The 26,518-nt window shown below is 45.0% G+C and overlaps 1 long non-coding RNA gene across 1 annotated transcript in view; it reads left to right on the top strand.

The window, feature by feature from the left end:
* Nucleotides 1–3,677, top strand: part of LOC137524526 (uncharacterized) — a 63,799-nt gene extending 60,122 nt beyond the window's left edge. The window contains exon 3 of the long non-coding RNA XR_011022722.1: nucleotides 2,550–3,677. This is a non-coding gene — a long non-coding RNA (uncharacterized lncRNA). The remainder of the gene's footprint in view (nucleotides 1–2,549) is intronic.
* The last annotated feature ends 22,841 nt before the right edge of the window (nucleotides 3,678–26,518 follow it).

Here is a 26,518-nt window from a genome sequence, read left to right on the forward strand (position 1 = left end):
ACGAGGAGGAGTCCGGAGAGTGACGCGTTGAGGGAGGCCGGGCAGCGAGCGTGAGGTCAGAGAAAGGGCGGAAGTACCACAAGGGTACTACCGCTGAACCGCCCGCTGCCCGGCCTCCCTCAACGCGTCACTCTCCGGACTCCTCCTCCTCACTCCACAGTGCCACTGCCAGGCCATCCACTATTACAGGTACTTTGCTTAAACTTTTGTATGGGGAAGCGGGCAGAGGGGGGAGCGCTAGCGGAGGGGGTGGGGGGAATTTCCGACCCCCCCCCGCGATCGGGGCATGCTCCCCCCTTATGCCTGCGACCCCATAGGGCCCCCAAAAGCAGGATGTTCGGGAAGTTCGGGGTTCGGCCCGAACATGCCGAACATCTCGGCCATAGAGAAAAAACCCTGCAGGTCAGTACTTTGTATTGCGCTTGCCGCGGAGTACTGAGTGAATCCGTCTGAAATCACAAGTGGAAGCAGGTTCTATTTTTAACAGTTCTGTTTACATGTTCATTGCTGCGCTGCAGAAAATGTAGCAAGCAAGTATTTTTTTGTGTGCGAGTAGGAACCGCTTAGACTGCCTCTGCAGAGAATCGACTGCATGTACGACAGCCCTGATACTTTGGCCAGAGATCTGGACTGCCAGCTAGCGCTGCATTTCATAGTTAAATATTGTTAGTTGGGTTGAAAAAAGTAGCACTCAGCCCAAAACTGTCACCCGAGGGATCGAGTGCTTAAGGCTTTGTTTACATTGACGATTGTTAGAATTGACTGGAGACTACATGGTTCACACTGACCATAATCCTAAATGCCTTTAAACTGTGTGTAGTGGTTTTCAGGCATTTTCAAAGTGTTGTATCAGTTATCTACCTTCACCGCCATGTACTTCTGCATAGCACAATGAAAGAACCACCACCAACCCATAAATACGTATGAGGCTGATGGCTCTACCCTGCTGCCTACTTGCTGCATACAGTTGTATAAGTCATGCGACTTCCATTTGTTTTCACTGTGTGCTGTTTTAAGGGTGATAAAAACTCTCCTTAACTTATCATTAAAGGTTAAATGTATCATCTTCAAGTGATCAAAGGTGTTATTATATTGTTTTATGTGTTATTTTTTATTCTTATTTATATGTTTTATTTTTTTAGATCTGGCTTCTACAGTTTGTATGTGTTATACATTATTTAAAGACTGATAGTAGATTGCTTTCCCTTAGCCCCACTGAAACGCGTATATGCCAAGCGTTTGAGGAGCAGTCCTCATCTGTGTACCGTGTAATTCTCGTGGATTCCAGGCCGGATTCATCAGGGATTGGCTTGTCTCAGAGCTGGCCCTGTAATAGCTGAAGGGAAACAACTGTTCTGTCTCTCTGTCTTTTCTCTACGGCTGGGTAGTCTGTGGTTTGAGATTTCCGGAGAGGATTTCATTGTGGAGTAACATCTGTGCTCTGTTTTCAACTTATGTTCAGGCCCATCTTGCTCTCTCTTGCACGTATCAAGTATTGCACGACAATATCTTGTAAAATATATTCCTTTTTTGTTTTCATTTTATTTGTCCTTGACCTATTATTTAAGGCCTGTATTATAAAAAGTCCCATGTCTGTTTATCTCATGGAGATGGTGCTAACGATAGTTGGGATATTCTTGATGAAGAATAGGCTCTGCAGGGAGCATAGAATCCCTATGGAGTCTACTAATGGACTGTCAAGAACTTGTAACATGTTTGTGAGTTGGAATGAACATGGACATATTGACAAAAAAAATGCCCCGAATGAATGCTTCGAAACGTCAATGGTGTAGTAGAGGCGCCTCACGATATAACAACTGGTATTCTATAGACAAGGATACACACTGCAGCCACTGTAGAGGTAAATCCTCAGCCTCCAAAGCAGTAGATATGTCAACAAAAGCAGCAGCGCTGTATAGTGCACCCTTGAATGATGTAGTTCCACCTCCAGAGATCCCAATGATAGATTCTTCCTCTCCTAAAAGTGCAACTCAGTGCACAAAAAAGGGAGATATGGATTCTCTCAGTGGAATAATAAAAGGCAAATTTTATTGGAATATATGGATTTTAAATCTGTCATCAGGGGATGCCCTGATGACGGCGGAAAGCCGAAACTAGTCGGGACGAGAGCGGGCAATGCTACACTGATCGCTGTGATTTGTAGTACCACACGGAGTGGGAAGCGTTTATTGCCAAGAGGGTTCCTACTGGAGTGGGACCCTCTAGATGTGAGTTTATCTTATCTGTTTTAAAATCCATATATTCCAATAAAATTTGCCTTTTATTATTCCACTGAGAGAATCCATATATCCCTTTTTTGTGCACTGAGTTGCACTTTTAGGAGAGGAAGAATCTATCATTGGGATCTCTGGAGGTGGAACTACATCATTCAAGGGTGCACTATACAGCGCTGCTGCTTTTGTTGACATACCGAATGAATGCTTGCAGATTTGAATACATTGTAATGGCTTTTTGTAAAAACTGGTGGAGACTGCGCTCACACCAAGTTGCCTGTCTTGCTGCTGACTTGTGTCTGTCTCTTGACTAAGCTTTTTTCAGATTGCCTTACCATTGCCGACCTCTGCCTGTACCTAATCACGCCTCTATATTGGATTACCCATTGCCGACTCAGCTAGTACCCGGATTCCCCTGACTGCCGCCTGGACCGACCCCTGCTTGTGAAAAGGACTTCCATGAACTCTGCCTGGACTGACTCTGGCCTGTTTGACCACGCATCTGTCTAGTGATTATACTTCAGCCACATCCTGCTATCTTGCCATCATCTGGATTGCTTCAGCCTATAGGCCTCAGATGACTTAATAAGTATACTGTGTTTGCATTGCTCATTGCTGAGTTTGGTGATTGCTGTCTGTCAGTTTGTATGCTACATCTGCCTGCAGGATATTGTAATTTGTATTAGGCAGGAGTTTCCGCAAGGCGTTAGGGCTGGGCTATAGGTCAGTCATATGGGCATACAGCCTGACTCATAGCAGGTTACCAGACAACCCTGACAGATTCAAGTTAGAAATGTCGTCATTCTTCACATAAATGATAAGCATTGGTGAGGGTGATGAAGTGTGGTTTAACCTCTTTGCTGGTTTTCCCGACCTGAGCTTGGGGTAGAAAAAAGAAGCTGCTAGCGGTGATCCCGAGCTCAGGTCGGGGTAGGCAGTGCAGTGCTTTACCTTCAGTTTTGGAGTCCCACGCGCGATCACGATGCGCAGCGGGACTCCAGCCTCTCTCCCTGGCAGTGTGGGGTCTTTCCCTGGCCGCCGGGATCCCCATGTCCCCGCTATTCTGGAGGTCGTCTATTACTGTATGGCCTCTGAAAGTTTCATTGACTACCCAGTTCCCTCAGTCTCTACTTTCTCTTGTTTGAGCACAGACAGAGTAGACATCCCTCATCTTTCTGCAGGACCTTAGCTGCACAAAGAAGGCGCTTGTTCCTTATTTTCCACACCTGATCTAATCCATTGACTAGCAGCCATGTAGACAACATAGACAAAGCTATGTCACAAACTCTAGATTGTAAACTTGCAAGGGCAGGGACCCCCTCCTAAAGTTTCTTATTTGGGTGGAAATTACCATATGAACATGTACCAATTTTAGTGTTCTCTTAATCCACACATTAACTATGTACAGTATGTGTTTGTACTTGTATTACTGGATGTTATGACTGTACAGTGTCTTGAAATTTTCATGTATATATGTTCCCTAATCTTTATTTGTGCTCTGTACAGTGGTATGGAAGATGTTGGCGCTATATAAATAAAAGTAGATAATAATAATAATAATAAAGGTCTGCATGGAACTCTGTAGTACAAACATTTTTTTTTGACTGTATTATATGCAAAGTGAAACTAGGTTTTCTATTAATCTTTGTAATGATGAAGGTATTACCTATCCCCTGCAAAGGAGAAGTTTATTCTTAACCTCACTTGGCAGAGTGAAGGTTCTTCTGTAGTCCGCCTAGGTTTACTTAAAAAAATATGAAACATTTAACCACCCTGGCGTTTTATCAACATTGCCAGGGTGCAGGGCCGGCGCTACCATTTAGGCAAAGGAGGCAGCTGTCCCAGGGCCCCAGAGCTTGTAGGGGCCCCCAGTGGCTACAAGAGGAAAATTTTTTTTTTTCAAATCGGCCTTATAGTTTTTGAGATAATCGATTTTAAAGTTTTAAAGGAAAAAAAAAACACATTTAAAAACCTGCCGAATTTAATGGTTAATAGCAAATCCACCTTAAATGCTAGAAACCCTAAATTTGCAGGATATGTTAAGGAGATCATTAGGAATAAGAGGAAAAAAACAATTTTTCAAAAAGACCTTATAGTTTTTGAGAAAATCGATTTTAAAGTTTAGAAGGAAAAAAGTATAGTTTTAAATGCGGTAAATGTAACTTTTAGTAGCAAACCTAACGGTAGTGTCATTTTACATGTATCAAACGAAAGCGCAATCAATTTCCTGACGGGGTTTCCAGGGGGTCTATACGCAGCCGCAGCGCTTTGGCCAGGGATCGCTATACAGCCGCAATATGGCTGTATGAAGATCCCTGGCATTTTTTCCTATTTTCCCAATTTTTTTTTTTTAATGTTTAGAGTGTGGGAATTTTTTAAAAAAAAAAATTATGTGGGGTCCCCCCTCCTGAAACTTTTTAACCCCTTGTCCCCCATGCAGGCTGGGATAGCCAGAATGTGGAGCTCTGACCGATTGGGACTTCACACCCTGACTATACCAGCTGCAAAAAAAGGTCCCCTAATGCCGATTTTTGTTCCGGGGTATATGTTGGGGGGCCCCCCAGGTTTATTTTGCCCTAGGGCCCCATTGTTGCTTAAACCGGCCCTGCCAGGGTGGCAGCGCAGCACTATTTTTTTTTTTATTTTTTTTTTAAATCATGTAGCTAGCCTAGCACTAGCTACATGATTCCCCCCTCCCTGCGGCATCCCTTCCTACCCTTCGATCGCCGCTGGCGCATTAGCCCGTCCGGAAATCCTGTTCTGAACGTGATTTCCTTTAGGGCTCCCCCATCGCCATGGCGACGATCGTGATGACGTCATCGACGTCGTGACGTCATCCGGAGTCCCGATCCACCCCGCAGCGCTGCCTGGCACTGATTGGCTATGCGGGTGGGGGGGGGCTCCTTTCGCGTTGGGTAACGGCGGATCAGCAGCGAGCAGCGGCGATCGAATCCCCCACGCAGCTAGCAAAGTGCTAGCTGATTGATTTAAAAAAAAATTAACAATCGGCCTTGCGGGGCCTGAGCGGCGCCCTCCAATGGTAATGGATGAGCTGAGCTCGTCCATACCGCTAATGAGGTTAATAATATTGCTATAAAATTAATTTTGTAACTTAAATCCCAATTTTGGACACAAATATTTCTGAGTAGGCACTATATTGCAAAGCTTTTTTTCAATATGTCAATAAGCTCATTCAATAACTACAGGACCTTCTCAAAAAATTGGCATATTGTGATAAAGTTTATTATTTTCTGTAATGTACTGATAAACATTAGACTTTCATATATTTTAGATTAATTACACACAACTGAAGTAGTTCAAGCCTTTTATTGTTTTTATACTGATGATTTTGGCATACAGCTCATGAAAACCCCAAATTCCTATCTCAAAAAATTAGCATATCATGAAAAGGTTCTCTAAACGAGCTATTAACCTAATCATCTGAATCAACGAATTAACTCTAAACACCTGCAAAAGATTCCTGAGGCTTTTAAAAACTCCCAGCCTGGTTCATTACTCAAAACCGCAATGATGGGTAAGACTGCCGACCTGACTGCTGTCCAGAAGGCCATCATTGACACCCTCAAGCAAGAGGGTAAGACACAGAAATAGGCTGTTCCCAGAGTGCTGTATCAAGGCACCTCAGTGGGAAGTCTGTGGGAAGGAAAAAGTTTGGCAGAAAACGCTGCACAACGAGAAGAGGTGACCGGACCCTGAGGAAGATTGTGGAGAAGGACCGATTCCAGACCTTGGGGGACCTGCGGAAGCAGTGGACTGAGTCTGGAGTAGAAACATCCAGAGCCACCGTGTTCAGGCATGTGCAGGAAATGGGCTACAGGTGCCGCATTCCCCAGGTCAAGCCACTTTTGAACCAGAAACAGCGGCAGAAGCGCCTGACCTGGGCTACAGAGAAGCAGCACTGGACTGTTGCTCAGTGGTCCAAAGTACTTTTTTCGGATGAAAGCAACTTTTGCATGTCATTCGGAAATCAAGGTGCCAGAGTCTGGAGGAAGACTGGGGAGAGGGAAATGCCAAAATGCCTGAAGTCCAGTGTCAAGTACCCACAGTCAGTGATGGTCTGGGGTGCCATGTCAGCTGCTGGTGTTGGTCCACTGTGTTTTATCAAGGGCAGGGTCAATGCAGCTAGCTATCAGGAGATTTTGGAGCACTTCATGCTTCCATCGGCTGAAAAGCTTTATGGAGATGATTTCATTTTTCAGCACGACCTGGCACCTGCTCACAGTGCCAAAACAACTGGTAAATGGTTCACTGACCATGGTATTACTGTGCTCAATTGGCATGCCAACTCTCCTGACCTGAACCCCATAGAGAATCTGTGGGATATTGTGAAGAGAAAGTTGAGAGACGCAAGACCCAACACTCTGGAAGCATCCTGGGCCTCCATAACACCTGAGCAGTGCCACAGACTGATTGCCTCCATGCCACGCCGCATTGAAGCAGTCATTTCTGCAAAAGGATTCCTGACCAAGTATTGAGTGCATAACTGAACATAATTATTTGAAAGTTGACTTTTTTTGTTTTAAAAACACTTTTCTTTTATTGGTCGAATGAAAGATGCTAATTTTTTTTAGATAGGAATTTTGGGTTTTCATGAGCTGTATGCCAAAATCATCAATATTAAAACAATAAAAGGCTTGAACTACTTCAATTGTGTGTAATGAATCTAAAATATATGAAAATAATCAGTACATTACAGAAAATAATGAACTTTATCACAATATGCACATTTTTTGAGAAGGACCTGTAGACATAAATGACTTGAAAAGTACCAGGTCAGAAGACCCAGATACTGACCACTTCCTACACCACTGACTGTCTGTGCCATAAACTGCAATCTTCTCAGTCGGATTCAGGATGTGCCTTCCTCCTTGCAGTCTGTGCTGGGAAACTGATGAAATCCAGAGACCAGGAGCCTGAAAACTGACTTTCTCACACAGCAGCTTCAGGTCATTAGATCAACATTTGTGGACAAGATGTTTAGCTGAAGAAGCCTTATTTCACACAAAAACATTAAGACAGAGAATGTTATTAAGTAATATCTTTCCATCTCAGTCCTCAGCCATCTGATGTTTTTTTAAAAAAAAATGTCAGGAAACTCCTTTTTGACTTCTATTTCGCCATAGCAAAACCACAGTTTGAGGCCTTTTTCTTTGGTGTACAGAATCCACAAACATCAGCCTTGCTATGTGAGCTGCTGCACACATCGGGAAGAAAGCTGTCTGAACCTCAGGCATCATTCTAGCTTTAATCAAGCCAGCTGTATGTTAACATTTGAAGGGAAAAATGGGCTGCATAGTTTCTCCACGCAGTATCATTAAACTGTGGATTAAATGGCTATATCCTTTGTAATTTTTACCTATTTTTTCCTTTTTCTTTGTCCTCCAGAAGTTATCAGCAGCAAAACTTTTTTTTGTTTTAGTTACAACTATGAGCAAAATCTAGTTCATTAGAAGGATTTGTGGACAATTGAGGATACAATCCCAAAAAGTAGTTGATCAGGTGGACAGGGGCCTAACAACAAATAATGGAGCCCTTCATCAAATCTTTGATTCCCCCCCCCCCCCCCCCATACACACACACACTTCAGGGGCAAACCCAGGATTTTCAAGGGAGATTCATGAAAGGTCTCCCTCAGCCACACTTAATACAGTATAATCAAATTGTGGGACATCATGCTGGGTACACATAATGCAATTTCTCGTCCGACTGACTGGATCTGACGATTATTTCCTAAATGTCCAATCTGCTCCCAATCGACAATGGGATCGGTCAAGAGCAGTTTGGATACTGATAATAAGGACAGCTTACATTGCTAATGAAGGGGAAATGTTCACACAGCAGGGCACAGAGCTGTGCTCCTACCTGGCTTTGTTAAATTTCCCAGAGCTGCTTCATACTCTGTACACACGCTGCTATTCCATCCAAAGTCTACTGTAGCAGGGAAAGAAAGGGGGTGGTGCTGTGAGCTGCAGGAAGACTGCAGATATTCTGGTGTCTCAACCGGTGCCTGTCCCCAGACACTGCAACGGCCCTGGTCGGATGGGGGATTCTGGGCAGCTGTAATCCCCCCTTCTTCTGCTTGTGCCTATGCACTTCAGGGTGGGTCCTTCTGCCAGGGGCTATGCATCCAGAGACTGCTCTCCATGTAGTTATGTCTCTGCAGAAGGGAATGTCGGACCAATGCACACACTTGTATGATAGTTCTGGTGTCTTATTTCTCCCTGTAAGTCATCTCAGGCGCACATAGTGGAGGGAAGATCTAGATTTGGGGCCAAAGCATAGAGGGAAGCCATAGCCAAATAAAAAGGGGAGCCAGAACCAGATTACCAAGCAATAGCATTACTACAAGCACTCATATTCCACCCACATGAGCAGCCACAGCAGTGCCCCATCCGCAACCAACTCCTTTCCACCTTTATAATAATTATATTCACTCCTGAATCTATGCAAGAGTCAAGACTGAACAACATTTTCCAGCATGCCTGACATGATCAGTAACTGATCAAGAAAACAGTTGGTTCTGATTGGTCAGTAGAAGAAATTCACTTCCCCTGTCAACTGATGAGCCAGTCCTTTTGGTCGGTTTTTTGTTGATTGGGAATATTGCATTGTGTGTACCACCCTTAACTGTCTGGCAGATAACTAGAGAAATGGCTTGACTGGCAGATACAAAGATAATAGAGGAACAACAGACTCTGCCTCAGAGAACTTGTTTACCTTTGTTAGCAGATCAAAAGAGAAACTGAACCCGAGTTGCGCTACTTTTCAGGTGCAGCCAAAAAGATCATGTAAGTGTTCTTTCAGGACGGTTTTACAACTGGTTAGATCATTTTGGTGCAATGATCCGCCCCCCTCGCATTGTACCGCCACGCGGCACAGTATGCTGCCCATTGCCCAGTGATGCACTACCTGCTGGACAGGAAGTACATCACTGGGATTTCCGGCGTCCTCCTCTCATCTGCGTAGTTCCATGCATGCATGCTGCACTGCCTCCTCCAACGTATTTAACGTTTCTGCATCGCCCATGGACTGACATGCATTCAGTCGCCGCGGAAGTCTGACAGTAAAATGCGGTTGACTTTGTGGCGGGTCAGCAGCAAATTGGACACTTCCGGCGCAACGTGGTTAGTGTACTAGGCCCTATAGACTTTCATTGCTGTTGCATTACCCTGTGTGCAGAAAGTGTAATGCATTGCAAAGAAAGTGGCCTAGTGTAAAAGGGGCCTTAAAGTGGGCTATAAGCAAGGGAAGTGAATCACTAACGCCTATTATTTGGACAATAGTTTTTTTTTTTTTATGCTTTATTGATTTTTTTTCCTTTAAAAACAGAGACTTTACAGCAGTGGTGGAGCTAAGTAGCTATGGGCCCCAGCAGTGGCATAGCAATAGGGGATGCAGAAGTTGTGACCACTCCGGTGCCCCTGGACCAGAGGGGCCTACTATGGGCCCCCTTCATCCATCTTATTAGCTTTAAATTGGTGTTATGCTGGTAATGAACACCTCCTATATGTGCATTGAATAGTGGTATTCCTTAACAAAATGTTTCCGTACTCCGATTCCACCTCTCACTGACACTGCAGCTGTCCTTAGTAGGTTTTGAGGCTCCACATCAATACAGTGCTTGGTGCACCATGTAAAACTCGCACTGGGGTCCAAAACTCCTTAGCTATGCCACTGAGCCCCAGTGCAAGTTTTACATTGGGCCCCAAAGCACTCTTTACATAACAATTGAAACCGCACATCAAAACCTGCCAAAACATCCACAGTGCCAGATGTGCAAGAAGGGGATGGAAACAGTTTAATGATTACAACTATTTAAAGCCTCTATAGAAGTGATTACCAGCACAGGGCCAATATACTGCAGTTGTGGGACAGTCCCTTTGGCCCAAAGGCCCCAAAGCGGATGCAACCTCTGCACCTCCTATGGCTACGCCGCTGCTTTACAGCAGTGTAATAGTAAATACACAACTTTCTGCAAGGATTACCCTTTAATTCTTTCTGTTGTGCCCCCCAAAGGTAAAGCCCTGGCAATAATGGTAGGTGAAATGCTAGCAATGTGTATAGGTCTAACATGACCAGGGTTGCTTTCTTTTCTCAACAAAAGGAGATACAATGAGGCTTTCCTTGCTTGAGCAGAACACTTGTGCCTGCAGAGTGAGTGGAATTTCAATGGCATAACCCTCACAGCACTGATCACTGAAGCAATGACACTTCAGGATGAACTCTGGGCTGCTAGAAAAATCCCTCATACACTTTCCTGACCCTCCTCTGATTAGGTTTACTTTGACATTGACTGATTAGGTTCACTTTGATGTCTTGAAAAAATAAAGCTTGCAGGTAGCTTTAGCATAGCATTATATGTCATCAGGGCGGACTGGGCCACAGTAGTACAGTTTTTTCCCTCGGTGGGACTCACAATTGCTGGCACTTGACATTACTTGTCATTGCTCACAATCAAATGATTCCCACCATATCTAGCCTAGTGTGCTATATTTGTATTATGTATTTATATAGCACTGACATCTTCTGCAGCACTTTACAGAGTACATAGTCATGTCACTGACTGTCCTAAGAGGAGCACACACTCTGATCCTACCATACTCATTGTCTAATGTCCTACAGTACCATATTATTATTATTATGTATTTACATAGCACTGACATCTTCTGCAGCACTGTACAGAGTGTACAGTCGTGTCACTGACTGTCCCCAGAGGAGCTCACAGTCTAATCAATGTCATATGTATGGTAACTAGGACATTACTTTATATTGAAGGAGTGGACTGTATGCAAAGTTTTGCTGGGCAGCAGTGTCTCTCAATTACAATGCTGCTAAGATCATGTACATTTGGCCCTGTCCATAATACATCCTGACCACACTTACCTTTCGGTGCATGGTCACGCCCTTTTTTTACTGCAATCTTGGGATGTGTGGTCCCCAGGTTGAAATTTTTCTGGTGGGCCCCCAGTGTCCCAGTCCGACCCTGTATGTCATTATCTGCACACGCATGCGTGCACGAGAGGCGACGCTCGCGAGTGTGCAGTTTGGAGTGAGTGCTCCCGAACACTTCTGAAGACCACCCACAGCGAAAGAGAGCAGCCTGTGACAATAGGTGTACAGCAGGTAGCTGCTTAACAGCCCTTTTAATGGAACTCTCCACCTCATCAGAGGCTTTTACACTGTCTTCTTTAGAGTCATGGAATAAAGCTATGGAAAGTGTCCAGGTCTCCATACTTTTCAGTGGATACATCTATTCTGGCGAGGACATGACTTTATGGGGGATTATGGATATATTTGGTGAACATGGCTGCATTGGGATGATGTTGCTGTGGGGGTGGTTATCCTGATCAAAACACTGGTTGGAGGAGTCAATGTGGTGGCATTTTTATGGGGAGGGTTATGGTGATCATGTTTAACCCCTAGCAGGAGGCCCATCAGAATTTGCAGTTGTGGGGACATGATTTCTAGCTATATTCCTGGCTTTGTAGTATTTTACTGGAATGTGGAGGTTACTTTGGTTTAAAGGACAACTATTGTGAAAAAAAATGTACAATTTAAAATACATATCTGCACATACTTATACGAATTACATTTCACCCAGATTAGTGCACTATGAATTACTCTTCTGTTCTGTTGCTGTCGCTTACCATAAGCAGTGAAAATCTGATAGGTTTTAAAGTAGCCCATCTCTTCATGGGGTATTCTTACTATCTCCTTGATTCTTTATAAACACAATCCCTGGAAAGGATCTATACAGAGTTGTCGGTCAGCCTCTCTACTCCTTTGCTGTGCACAATGTTTTGGCATTTGGAATGAGCATCTGCCATTCACTAAGTACTTTGGAAAAAAAAAGAAAACTCTTATCACCCATGAGGTGATGGACTAGTCCAAAACCTATCAGGTCTTTCAGATGTTTACATTAAGCAATAGGAACATAGGAGAAATGTGATTTACAGTACATTTTATTCTGGAAGAAATGTACTTATATGGAAGTGTACACATGTATTTTAAATTGTACAATGTTTTGCAAAAGTGATCCTTTCATTTAGGGAGGGGGTACTTTACAGACTGCATTAAAATGTGCTAAATTCACAGTTTAAAAAGAAAAAAAAAATGCAGTTCGAGTGTACAGACCTCTTAAGACATTTATAGCTAGTTATAGAGAAAAATATTTTTTAATAACATTAACCGCTTCTGGACCATGGTACAGTAATTGAAATCTATGTTGTTTGGGACCTGTTATGCCTGCCAGGACATCGATTTCAATTATCACGTCGTACAGACCAGCCGTCACTGCTGAGTATGCCGCTCTTCTGTCGCTGCAGCCCACTCGCCCTGCCGTCGCTATGACAGCAGAGCCCCGTGAGCCGGTCAGAAGCCAATTCATTGGCTCCTGACCCTGTGATTACTGTGAGTTAATCACATTGAACCAATGAAATTGTCTCCTGACCAGCTTATGGAACTCTGCTGTCATAGCGACGGCAGAGCGAGTGGGCTTCAGTGATGGGTGATCAGCGAGAGAAACGGGTCTGTGCGGCTTAACCTTTGCTACGTCCTGTTTTTGTTACTGACGGTTTCTGGTCCTTAAAGGAAATATCAGGCAAAATACATATAAAAACATATTTACTTAACTGGGGCTTCCTCCTGCTCCTGGAAGCTTATTTGTCCCTTGCCACACCTCCGCTTTTAGTGGGTCACCCAGGGTACCCTCCGTAGCAGTTGCCACTGCTAGGGATGCTCACCGCAGCCATCCTGTGCCCGCGCAGTCTCAATGGAATCCTCCTGTCACCGCCGGCAGCTACTTTCACTTTTGGAGACAGTCCTGGCCACGCGTCTGCTTCTATGCTTTCCTGTTTGCAATAGCGCCCTCTATATTGCTATTGCGGACAGGAACACGAAGAAGCAGACGCGTGGCCAGGCCTGTTGGTCCTGTCACCGAAAGTGAAAGTAGCCGCTGGCAGGGGACAGGAGGATCAGATCGAGACTACGAGGGCACAAGATGGCACAAGATGGCTGCAGGGGGCTGGTAGAAACCCCAGGTGAGTAAAACTCATTTTTGTTTTATGGCTTAAGCATCCCTTTAAGGCACACAGGTTTACTTGCTTTTTTGTTAACATTAGGGATGTTTTACAGTTGCCAAGAAACCTCTAATGTAATTCTTATAATCTGCAAAACATTCCATATATTAGAATGCAAACTCTTCTTCCCCCAAAGCTCCCATTCCCGGCTGACATAACGAGTCATTGATTACAAGGAGAATATAGTGAGTATCCGGCTCCAATCAAGAGTTGCATGAAGGCTCCCTTGTCGCCCATCAAACTGTCTATAATGACTTAATAGAATTAATATAAGGATATGTTAATTTATTTTTCATTAAAATTCCAGTCATTTGCTGAATGTTTACTGCATTCTCCACATTTCCATCCTGCAGCTCACTTACCAGCCTTTAAAAATATATTTACTTTGAAAATCGATGTTTATAAAGCGATTTTATGACTAATGCGGTAATCAAAATGGTTCGTCTTAGAGATAGTTTAGATTGCGCTGGTTGTGCTTTTCAATACAGAATTACAGAAATGAAAAATTAATCAGTTGGTGAAATTATGCAAATGTCCACAAAACACCATAAGAGTAATTAAAAGAGCAATGTATGCAGCGTTGATCTGCAATTCAGAAAGCATAGCTGCATCTGTAGTACCGGAGCAGTATGACAAGTAAGGAGTAGAGAAGCCCCGAACGGTTCCCGGCGAACTTCCATGGTTCGCGATCGCGGAGAACCACCATAGTGCATCATGAGGGTAAAATTTCACCCTCTACATCACAGTCAGCAGGTGTAACGTTTGCGGAATAATCTCCGTGGTCAGCGCACAAGATGTGCGCTGACACGGCGGAAATCCTCCACAAGCGTATAAAGGGGGTAACCCAGCTTTGGTGCAAGCACCAGTAGAGGGCAATTAACACTGGCAGATGGCGCTGTGGGGTGCAGATGAGTACAGTCGCTGCACGGCCACAGATGTCAGATGGGGATTGTACAGATCAAGACAATGCGGGGCTGAACAGCCCTTAAAGAGAAAGAGCACAGGTACAGGATGAATGTGTGTTCACCAATCTAGTTGCGACCCTGCGACGGTGAACGCACATCAGCAGAAACAAAAGTAGGAACGCGATCGCGAGAAGGGCGATCGCCAGAAGTGACAAAAGACAAATCGGAACAGAAGACAAGAAGAGCAAAGGCACAGCAAATAATACAATGAGAATGATAAAGAAAATAACAAACGCTAACTAAACGCCAACACCGCACTCATTCGCAACAGCGAACGCGTTTATTGCGCGGTCTCCACGTGTTAAGCACAACAGAGACAAGCACGCCTAACTAACCACCGACAGACAAACATGAAATAAAGAACATGAACGCTTGCTTAACGGTTACCCCCCTCCCCCCCGAGCCTACAGCAAGCGCCCGTATCAGACAAGACAGACAAACGAGAAATAGGAACTAGGCAGAAAGGATCCACCGCTCTTCCGCCAGAGCAAGTGTGATCCAAGCAGGAACACAGATCAGAAAGATCCACAGCCGCTAACACTAGCGGCTAGTGCGATCTAAACAAGACAGATCAGATGAGGTAGCCGGAAGCAACCGCAGCTCCAGCTTACACTCCAGAAACCTAGATCAGAAGGATCCATAGCCACTAACGCTAGAGGCAATTGCGATCCAGACAAGACAGATCAGAAGGGGCTACCAGTAACTACCGCAGCGCCGGTTAGCACCCCAGACAAACAGAACGATTTCCTGTCGGCCACCGCTGGGACAGGACAATCGCAACACACAAACAAACAGATATGCAATCCTAACTGCACTAGGGAAACTGCCCAGTGCAGTCCCAAGAATTACTCTAAGATAACTTTAACAAGAAGTAGCTTGGCTGACACTCTAGGAGTGTTTACTACAAACCCTGAAGGAATGACCAGCAAAGGACTCTGGGAAACATAGCTTTTTATAGTGCCAGTCATCACAGGAGGCAGGTAGGGGATTTGCATAACGAATGTATGCAAATTCCTCAACAGCAGAACAGACCAGAAACTTGCAAAGGAAAGACAGGTCTCTCTTCCAGAGACCTGTAACCTTCAGACTAGAGGAATGGTCAAACAGCTGTCTGCCAGTGCAGCCAGCTGAGCGGATCATCACAGCGGGCACATTGTAGCCAATCAGGCTACACTCCCTCCTGGAGCCACTCCCCCCTCCCCCCCCCTTATAAAAGGCAGGCAGCATCAGACATTGGACTCACTTGTGTGCCTGCAGTAATTAGAGAAGGGAGAGCTGCTGCAGACTCTCATAGGGAAAGTTAGTTAGGCTCTTGTAGGCTGGTTAGCTTGCTCCTTGCTGATTTTTATTGCTAAAAAAGCACCCCTCAACAGCTCTTTTGAGAGCTAATCTTGTTCTTGTGATCTATTTTTTTTTTTGTGCGGCCCACTTGCATTATATACAGCCCTGTCAGTCAGTCGCAGCTGGCCTTTGGTGTAATTTCTACTGTGCCACTGCCAGGCCCAGCACATTCAGTGACTACCTGTGTGTGTGTGTGACAGGCAGCTGCAGATTTGTAATTCCATCCCAATCACTGCACCTGTTCACTGTTCAGTGCACCTACCTACCTACCTACCTACGTGAGTGCACGCATTGTTAATACCACCAGTCATTGCACCTGTTCACGGTGGCACCTTTGTGTGTGTGTGTATGTGTGACAGGTGCACATATGTAATACCCATCACTGCATATACCTACCTGTTGTGTTCAGTGCACCCACCTGTTATAAACTGTTCTAATCACCTTGCTTCGACACCATCGTCTCACAGACTGTGAGATCACTTGACTCTCCACACCGCAAACAGGATATAGACTTTCTCAGGCTTCTTCAATGTTTACGTTATTTATTCAGGAAACAGGAATACAGATAGATACATTCATCATATCCTAGCCATGCCAATCTTCATGTTGCATTACAAGCTCGTGATTAGACTCCCTGCTGGAGTCTATCAGGTACCTTCTTCCTAACTACGTTACACTAAACTACCTATGTACAGCATACATTATATCAGATTACAGAAAGGAAGAACATGCTTAGAAGTCGTCCCAGTCAGCCTTGCTAGCTAGTGCAGAAGGAAGAAGCAGAAGTAGAAGTGAGCTATCATAGCTCCCTCAGCCTTTAATACTGACTAGGAAAGAGTTAAATATGACATCATCTTCGCCACCCCCTAGACCAGATTATTGGTGGACTCACTCGTGGTGTCATCATACACACCTACTTGATTAATAATCAATGAGGCATTTGGCCTATATGCAGGACCGTGGATGTTTAGTAAACATGGCCAATGTTTTCTGTTCCTGTGGTTGAGGTCAGAGTAGTCCGATGGCCTTCTTTTAGGAACATGTTCTCAGTATCTGCGTGTATCCTCTGCTACACGCAGACCCTGAGATGCCTCTGCCTGCATCACAAAACCTCTATTTATTTTAAAGGCATACACTGCGGACAAGCCTTTTACATAAAACTCAGGCCAAGTAACTGAGGCCTACTTAAATTATAACAATCCCCCCTAAAACGGCTTGACCCGCAGATCCCAGCGTCTGAACCTCCCAGTACCTGGTTTCTTTTCTTTTATGTTTCACTTTTCGATGTTCGTGCTCACACAACTTCTCTGCTCTAGGCAATTACCCCTGGAAGAGAGAGAGAGCAAGACCTCTTGGTCTTCCTGTAACCAGGCTCTCTGGGGAGGCCCTACTTCTAAGTCCCTCTATGCCACATGCTCAGCATTTGCGTCACTTACGTATCACTCACAAACTTGCATGACCACAGAAAAGTGAAACTCGTTTGGTTGTTCCAAAACGGAGCAGTGCCAGGTGCCTTCTAAAAGAACGCCTTTATACAATCAGCTCCATCACAGGTACTACTAAACCTATACCCGTAACCCTGTATATCCCTTAATTTGAAAATATTGGTTCAGGAGATTGTTTATGAGGCACCAATCTCTGAACCAGGTTAATTTGTTTTACGTAATTTTAACACGCAACCTCACCTGGATAATGATGCCTAAAGTTGTCATCCCCATCCAGACGACCAGTGGGTGTTGAAAGAACTTTGGAACCGCAGAGGCCCAGTCCGAGTGTCCCTGGAACATCACCGGAACCTTTGTCCACCAGGTCAGACTGGAACTCACCTGCTCATTTTTGTATTCTACCTCGTGAAGATCACCGGGATCATGGTGAAATCTTACCTCTAACTTGGTGTACTGTTTGTTTAACCTTTGTAACAAAATGTGGTCGTCTTGGATCAAAACCTGTTCCCCTTTGTCCCATGTCATGTTCTCTTTCAGGACGGGAACTACCCGTGAAACTTTGCACTTTAGAGTTCTCTTAACAATTTGAGAAACAACGTCATCCAACCTGGATGACTGGATCCATATGGGATCTCCGCTCCCACAATATGTTCCCCTTGGAAACTCCCCCTTTTTGGAACAATTATGAGAATATACCTTGAATGTATCATTAGAACTTATGTTAAAAAACCAAACCTTTCCTTCAGCCACCGGAACTATCGGTTGGGCTTCAGGGTGGATCTTTTGAATGGTAGCCTCGCATTCTGCGTTATTGAGCCTGCAGGCTTCTTCACTAAATTTGACTTGCCCCGGCCAACGCAGGTACTTCTGCAAGAATTGCCCGTATGAGGACAACTCTACTTGCTTCACCTCCCCGTCTAGCACCAAAAAAGGTTGACCTCTCAGGTCCTGGTGTAAGACCCGGGTTGAGGTGGGAACTAAGGAAGTGGCGGTGCCTAAAGGAATGTTGCACCGTTTCCATTTGTTCACCCAAACATCTCGAAGCTGCCATGCAAAAGATCCTTCTCCAGAAAAATTAATATACCTCCCCTTGTCCAATCTCTCGCTGACAAAATATGTCCCCAGTTGTCCTGATTGGACCTCTTCCCCCCTTATCTCCTGAGGCACACTATGTACCTGAGGTCGGGAAGATTGTACTCTCTGCAATCGTTCGATTAAGAGTACCTCTTCACTTACCCAACTATCATGAGGATAAGCTGTTGCATATGGACTGTGTAATATCCTCCCCTGTTGTGACCCGTGTGGTGTGAATGGGGTTCCCTGTGTGGGCTTTCCCTCCCCCGGGACCGCTCTCCCCACCCTCTTTGTCACCTGGAAATGTGGCTTGATCTCGATTTTTACTTCTTGTTTCGAGAACCACCCACCCTCGGCTTTCCAGCCTTTACGTGTGTAAAGTTGTTTCAGAGGCACTCTCTGTTGGTAGCTCCAGAGTGTGATGTTGTCCCCCGCGTCTCTCCGGCAGGAGAATTGACGCCTCCTACTCGTTCCTCTCCAATCTGGAACCATCTCACTCTGCATAACCAAGACAAGGTACCCCTGAATCACACACTCCACCTTTTGCACGTACCCATTGTACTGCAATGTACCTTTTAACAAACCTTTGGATCGGTGCGTCGATTCTGGGAGTGTGGTATTAAATAGCAGATTTACACTGCCATTCAATCCCCACTGCCCGCACACCTGACCCTTCAGACCTTTCACCCACATTGTGCCATGAAATTTGTTTTCTCCTGGCACAAGTGCTCTTTCCCTCCATCCCTGCTTGGTCCATCTGTGCCAATCAGAGGGAGGTGTGAAAGGATCAGTACCTTTGTCACCCAACATTAACATGCTTGGGCCTTGCATTCTCATTAACCCCTTATTATACATGAGAATGTCCTCTCTTCGTTCTCCTAGGACGGAATGGCAACCTAGGATCACCATCAGCATGGTACTCTTCATTATAAAAGCACCACCTTGGGAAAGAAAAACATTAGCACTTTGCATTATGCTTTGCTCAGACAGTTTTGTTAGTCTCTTTCCGATCTCCGAAATCTCGTGTTTTAGTCTCTTTCCAATTTCAGGAATCTCGTGTTTTAGTCTCTTTCCGATTTCAGGAATCTCGTGTTTTAGTCTCTTTCCGATTTCAGGAATCTCGTATTCCTCCAAGCTTAGATTGGCATCTGGAACCTTTCGCTTATCCGACTGATATCTCCATCCTTGCTGCCAGCACTGCAGCTGTCTCCATTCCATATTGCCAAACACCTGAAATCGAAATACAAACAAATCAATTCTTATTAATGATTTGGGATTCGCCCTGCGGCTTGTACTCTTTACCTTTTAAAATGATCAATATATACCGTAATTGATCTCGTTGTTTTATGGTTCTCATGAACTCTGTTTACTCTTATTGGTAGATTGGAGTTAAACTTCACCCCCCTACCTCAGTACTATCCTCAGTACTTACCTGTTTAAAATATGCTCCCGCGGACTTCACCTTTGGAAGCTCGCTTCACCTTTGGAAGCTTTCACCCCATTGCAGCTCACTCCACATCCCCCCTTATCTGTCCATGCGCGGCCGTCGCATGCACAGATTACGGATGCCACACCTGATGCTGCTTTGCAGGTGAGCCTGCAATGCTCTTACTCATTATCGCATTTACTTATCTAGAACTTCATCGCGATACCAGCTCTGCTAGAAGTTCTGTGTGTTGTACCCTCTGACCAATGTTTGCCGTGCCACTACCCCCAGACTTCACAAAAAAACGGCTGCCTCCCTGTAGGAAGGAGCACTTTGCACTTAAACTACACAGGGTGCAGGGCTAAGCATACCAGCGTCGCATGCCTGTATGCAGATCCCTGAATACCCACATGGTAGGTAGTCACATGGCAAACAGCGTACTGATACACTGTCACTCTGTACATGGCAATTCTATCATCTGTATAATTGCCCCAAGAACTGCGGTCAGTTTTTGTTCTTTGTGTTACAATTGATAGGAGCTGGAAAAAACATATTTGACCAATCAGTGGACGAAAAAAAATGCACAAAAAAAACAGCCCCAGCCCAGCATAGACCACTCAGTCAAGCTCTGGCCCTGTCCACGACAAAAACCGGAAAAAAACGTTACCGCTCTGCAGAAGCGGCGACGGAAACCCGAATTGGTCAACTCCCTTTTTTCCAACTCCGGCACCCCCCTGATGCACTGTCCCCCCCTATACGCTATTGGGAACTCATGCTGCACCACCCATTAAGGTGCCCCACTTACAGGAATAATCCCGTAAGCAACTCAGTACAGACACTTCCCTGACCTGCACTGCTACGTGTGTCCCTGCACCTAGCTGGGACACTTTTCCTATCCGTGCTCCTGCTAATCTTTCAGTAATCGCTTGGCGCACGTATCCTGGCATTCCTTTCCATGGACTCAGGGAAAACCTCTGGGGAAATACTTCGAGACCTGAGACACTCAGTAGACTGTCTCTGTATTTCTACCCCCCTCCCTTTCAGCTGCTCTGCCCGGAGCCGCGAGCACAGCCTGACGTGACGTGGATCCCCCAGCCCCTCCTCCCCCCCTGCCATGATGTGTGGGGGCCATGACTCTCGGGGGCGGGCTCTCTCCACTGCCGCCATTTTGAGTCCTGGACTGCCAGCTAAAATGGCTGCTCCCATAGCAGCCTCTCGTTTCCTATATCTTAGGAGAGAAAACAAAATACACACAGAACAAACATTTTTATGCATAGTTACAAAGCATCTATCCACAATGCAGAGTAAAAAAAAAATCATACATTCCTGGATGTCCATAAAAACCTAAGGAGAAATCCTTGGGACGTGGAAAACTCCCTCTCTCCACAAATCACCTGCAGCTTATCTCAGCCATAACTCAGAACTACTACAGCACGCCGCATAACTCTAAACCACATTAACGGCTAGTACTGCTGAGACGAACAACAGACGAGCTGGCTGAACAACATAACAGATGCAGATATTTACAAGCATGTTAGCAGCTCTGACTGGAAATGCGAGAAACTTGCAGAACATCTCACAAACAGAAAGACACTCGCTTTCCTCTTCTATCCCCTCCCTCCCCCCCCAACAGACTGAAGCACCGCTGGCTTATCTCCTGCTGCGGGGGACCCCCCCTGCTCTATCTGGACATTTTTCCCAGCCTCTGTAGAGACGGGGAGAGAAGAGAAGGGAAAAAAAAAAAACCCCAATCGACTTCTTTCCAGCAAAAACATAACTGAAACAAATACAGAAATAACCACCACGTAAATATGCAACACAGGAAACTTGAATCCGAAGAAACCAAACAAAACACATAAACTCTGACAACCGCACCCTGCATTTACAAGATGCGAAACCCGCAGCCTCCACGCTGCAATTAACACAAAACACAGAACACATTATCCTCCTCTCATACAATAAAGATAATGCAACATAACAACGTAAAACATACTTGCCTGAGCAGAGGACTTTGTAAGCCTGCGAATTCGACCAGCTTATGGCAACTTTTTCACGACACTGAGTGGATCTCTGGAACTCCTGAGCGTCATCTCTGTGTACCCACACTGGCTCAGCGGATCGATATCCAGCGGCAGCTGCCAGCCGGCCTCGGAGCGTTCCAGTCACCTGCGATCCGGTTTAGGCTATGACTGATGTGCACTTACAGCCAAAGTTTAACATCCACGAGTGTCGCCGCTGGTTCTCTCGAATTGCAGCCCGTGTGTGCTCGGCTCCCACACACTCACACCAGCTTATCAGTATCAGCTTGATAAGCTTTACAGTCCGTGTCCGTCTATTCCGCTTGTTTTGCTGTGGAATATCTTGAAACCACTTTCTTCGGCCCCGGCCCCGTCTGCCTGTATTGCTAGGCAGGGAAGGATTTCAGCACCACTGTTATAAACTGTTCTAATCACCTTGCTTCGACACCATCGTCTCACAGACTGTGAGATCACTTGACTCTCCACACCGCAAACAGGATATAGACTTTCTCAGGCTTCTTCAATGTTTACGTTATTTATTCAGGAAACAGGAATACAGATAGATACATCCATCATATCCTAGCCATGCCAATCTTCATGTTGCATTACAAGCTCGTGATTAGACTCCCTGCTGGAGTCTATCAGGTACCTTCTTCCTAACTACGTTACACTAAACTACCTATGTACAGCATACATTATATCAGATTACAGAAAGGAAGAACATGCTTAGAAGTCGTCCCAGTCAGCCTTGCTAGCTAGTGCAGAAGGAAGAAGCAGAAGTAGAAGTGAGCTATCATAGCTCACTCAGCCTTTAATACTGACTAGGAAAGAGTTAAATATGACATCATCTTCGCCACCCCCTAGACCAGATTATTGGTGGACTCACTCGTGGTGTCATCATACACACCTACTTGATTAATAATCAATGAGGCATTTGGCCTATATGCAGGACCGTGGATGTTTAGTAAACATGGCCAATGTTTTCTGTTCCTGTGGTTGAGGTCAGAGTAGTCCGATGGCCTTCTTTTAGGAACATGTTCTCAGTATCTGCGTGTATCCTCTGCTACACGCAGACCCTGAGATGCCTCTGCCTGCATCACAAAACCTCTATTTATTTTAAAGGCATACACTGCGGACAAGCCTTTTACATAAAACTCAGGCCAAGTAACTGAGGCCTACTTAAATTATAACACCACCTACCTACGTAAGCACATGCAGTGTGATATTCAATACCACCAGTCACTGTACCTGTTCACGGTACGTGTGTGTGACAGGTGCACATTTGTAGTACCCATCACTGCATATACCTACCTGTTGTGTTCAGTGCACACACCTACCTACGTGAGCGCACGCAGTGTGATATATCACTCTGTGCATACCTGTTAACTGCACCTGTGTGACTGCACATTGTATTAGTCAAGTCAGTGCATACCTTTCACTTCATCCCCCCCCAATATGGACAAAACAGACAAAACAGGTAGAGGCAGACCCAGAGGAAGGCCACCCGGCAGGTCTGTGCGAGTCGTGCTGATGTGATTTTGTGTGGCCCTGGCCCAAAGTACAGTGCTCAGAAGAAGGCACGTCCGTGATTCACAGCCACTACTGCTACAACAAGATGAAGGCGACACTATGGACGTAACGTGTGAGGAGAAGGAGGATGATGAAGTACCTGCTGTTGGTGCAGTTTATGAGGTGTCTGAGGCAAGTGAAGCTAGGCAGGATGATTATGATGATTATGATGATACGGATAGAGGAGATGAACAGGGGGACAGTTCAGAGGGGGAGTCAGAGAGGAGTAGGAGGAGACGAGCTCCTGAAAGAAGCAGGGTGAGCTCATTATCAGAAACAGCTGGTGGCAGTGTCCGGTGCCATGTATTGCCACCTATGGACAGCCAGCCAACATGCCCTTCAACGTCAGCTGCTGATGCCACCATAGTGCCATCACCCCAGGAGGGCTCAGTGGTTTGGAAATTTTTTGATGCGTCTGCCTCAGATCAGAGCAATGCCATCTGTTCTCTCTGCCTCCAAAAATTGAGCTGTGGAAAGGCCAACACCCACGTAGGGACAACTGCCTTATGAAGGCACATGCAGAAAAGGAACAAACTGCAATGGGAAGAGCACCTGAGCAAAAGCAGCACACAAAAGAAAAGCCACCCTCCTTCTCCTCTTCCTCCTTCAGGTGCACCATCTTCAGCCGCTTTCTCCCTTGCACCTTCACAGCCACCCTCCTCCACTCCGCCTCTGACCTTGAGCGGTTCCTGCTTCTCTGCCCACAGCAGCCAGGTGTCAGTGAAGGAAATCTTTGTCACCCCCTTGCCGAGCGTCTGACAGCTGGCTTGGCGGAACTGTTAGGTCGCCAGCTGTTACCATACCAGATGGTGGACACTTGAGGCCTTCCATAAATTTGTGGCCATTGGGACGCCGCAGTGGAAGATGCCAGGCCGCAATTATTTCTCTAAAAAGGTGATACCCATAGTATGGTATGTTATTTCAAAGGAAATAAGGACAACTAAAGATCCTGTAGATAATAGAGATGGCCTTTTTTCTACCCATATCAGGCTTCTTTTAAGCGCCCAGCCAGCAAGAAAACACTTGAAGAATTTTTCACCTTTATCAGTTTCAGAATGCTGAGAGTTATTTTAACCAGAACATGAAAAATTATTTCCTAGGAGAAAAAACTTAGAAAAAAAGTGAATTGAATAAGGGCCACTAAGGCTTAAGAGAGCTTCATTAGAGAAAAGTAGCAGCACTACTACTGTGCAGTCTTGCCACCTGTTTAGAGTTGAGCGTTTCACTTGAGGATTGCAAGAATATCTCTTCATTCTTTTGAAGGTGTTGAAATCGTTCCTTCGGCTCAGGAATATTCCTCCTTTGTTGGTACCTTAAAATTGAATAGTTTAAGTTAATAAAGCATAATATTTTGATCAAAGAACAATTTAATACATAAATCTGTTTCATATGTGCTTTTAACTCACCTTTATTCCATGACTGCAGTAAAAAGTATTAAAATTCATAGAATCACACAGCTGGTAATATAATAATATTTGTATCATATATCAAATCCTGGATGTCCTTCGCCCTCTGACTTAATGGATCAAATATGTACTTAATAGTCCTGTCAGAGACTTCAGTGTACCACATTCTATCATAGTCAATAGTGTAGCACTATTATTAATCCAGTCTGGCTGCTAAATTTCTTCTATGGTTCAGCCTCATTTTACCATTCCTTGCTCTATGGTATGCCAAATTATTAACAAAGAGGCACAAGTTTTAAATTTGTCTAACTTTTTAAAATGTCCAGAGCAGTGGCATAACTAAAATTCAAAACTTTGATGCCCACCCCAAATGTTCACACCCTTTTTCTTGCCTCCCCTTTCTGCTCTTCATAGCCTTGGGGCCCATCTCACAAGGGTAATAAAACAAATGTGGTCATCATGATCTTTACGCTCCTAACAAGTTTTGCCACAAAAACATCTGATCTGAAGGATGGCCCCCTGTATTGGAAGAAGGGAGGGTTAGTAGTTGGGGGCATCTCACAGCTCTGGGCCCCCTTGCAGTCACAGGGGTTGCTGGTTAGAGGTGATACTAATGGTTCTTTTACGGTTACTGTACTAACATGATCCTACAACAACCGGTCAAAAATCGTAAGAAAAATTAAAACCAAACTCCAGGGATTTGTGAAAAAACCCACAATTTCATCTAGGTACAATTTCAGCAAAGAATGAGAAATTACATGTTTAGTTTTCTTCGCTGATGGGAAGTCTTACACAAGCCTACATGCATTGGAGAAATTCAGCTCTCCTTGTAGTCAGGCAGTTTGAGCTTTCCACACGTTTCAGTTTATGGTATTGTAGTAAGCAGTTGTATGATACCGACCCTTGTAAAATCCACTAAAACAATCTTGCCAGCACTCTGCTCTCCAAAGTTAAGATTTTGTTGCTCTACTTGAAAACATAGGTACCACCACTTCAGAATGATTTTGGGGCACTAGGTGGTCCATTGTTCATGACCTACTGTTAAATAAGAGCAACAAGTTTACACCTATATATGTACCGTGTGAAGATGACAGTATATAATTTCTATTTACTAACAAAAGAAAAAAAACAACCCCACTCCTTCAAATATTTGTGTGTGTGTGTGTGTGTGTGTGTGTGTGTGTTTGGAGTGGGGGGTGGTGACACATGACTTCTTGCCTGGAATGACAAAATGTCTAGAAATGGCCCTCTATAACATTTCATAAACTCATTAAGGGTGTGGAGGAAACTATATTATTCAATTCATATTGCAAAGTAATGCAATAACAGTAGCAGCTTCACAGCAGAAAGTGCAGAGTGCATTTACAATACATAGAGTGTGAAGATGACAGGGGCATTGCTAGCCCCAAAGATCAGTGGCACATGCCCCAGATCTATTCTGGGGTTCCCCAGATGTCCCCAGGCAGAGTCAGCTTTGGTGCCTCAATGGTGGGCAAGCTGGGAGCTGTGGTGCCTCATCAGGGGTATGCTGGGTGCTGTGGTGCCTCTATGTTGTCATTCTGGGTGCTGTGGTGCCCTGCTGGGTGCTGTGATGCCTTTATGGGGACATGCAGGGAGCTGTGGTTCTTCTATGGGGGCATGCTGGGAGTTGTGGTGCCTCAATGGGAGGCCCATGGGAGCATGGGAGGGGGTCCACTAGAAGGTCAGGGAATCAGGGAATGCTATGGGGGAACTGCTAGATAACCTGGCGGCACTGCCTGTTTATGTGATATGCTGCATTTTGTTTTGTATTAATGGAGACATTTTGCTGTGCAGGTCTACTTAGGGTGCTGTTAAGTTCATGTAAAATTTGGCTCCACTCATAACTACTCCCACATTCTGGTGTGTGGTCACACCCATTTTCTGGCTGAAGTGCCCAAAAGTGCCCTTAGGATCCTAGCA

The sequence above is a fragment of the Hyperolius riggenbachi genome, chromosome 7 (genome assembly GCF_040937935.1).
Source record: "Hyperolius riggenbachi isolate aHypRig1 chromosome 7, aHypRig1.pri, whole genome shotgun sequence".
Taxonomy (NCBI): domain Eukaryota; kingdom Metazoa; phylum Chordata; class Amphibia; order Anura; family Hyperoliidae; genus Hyperolius; species Hyperolius riggenbachi.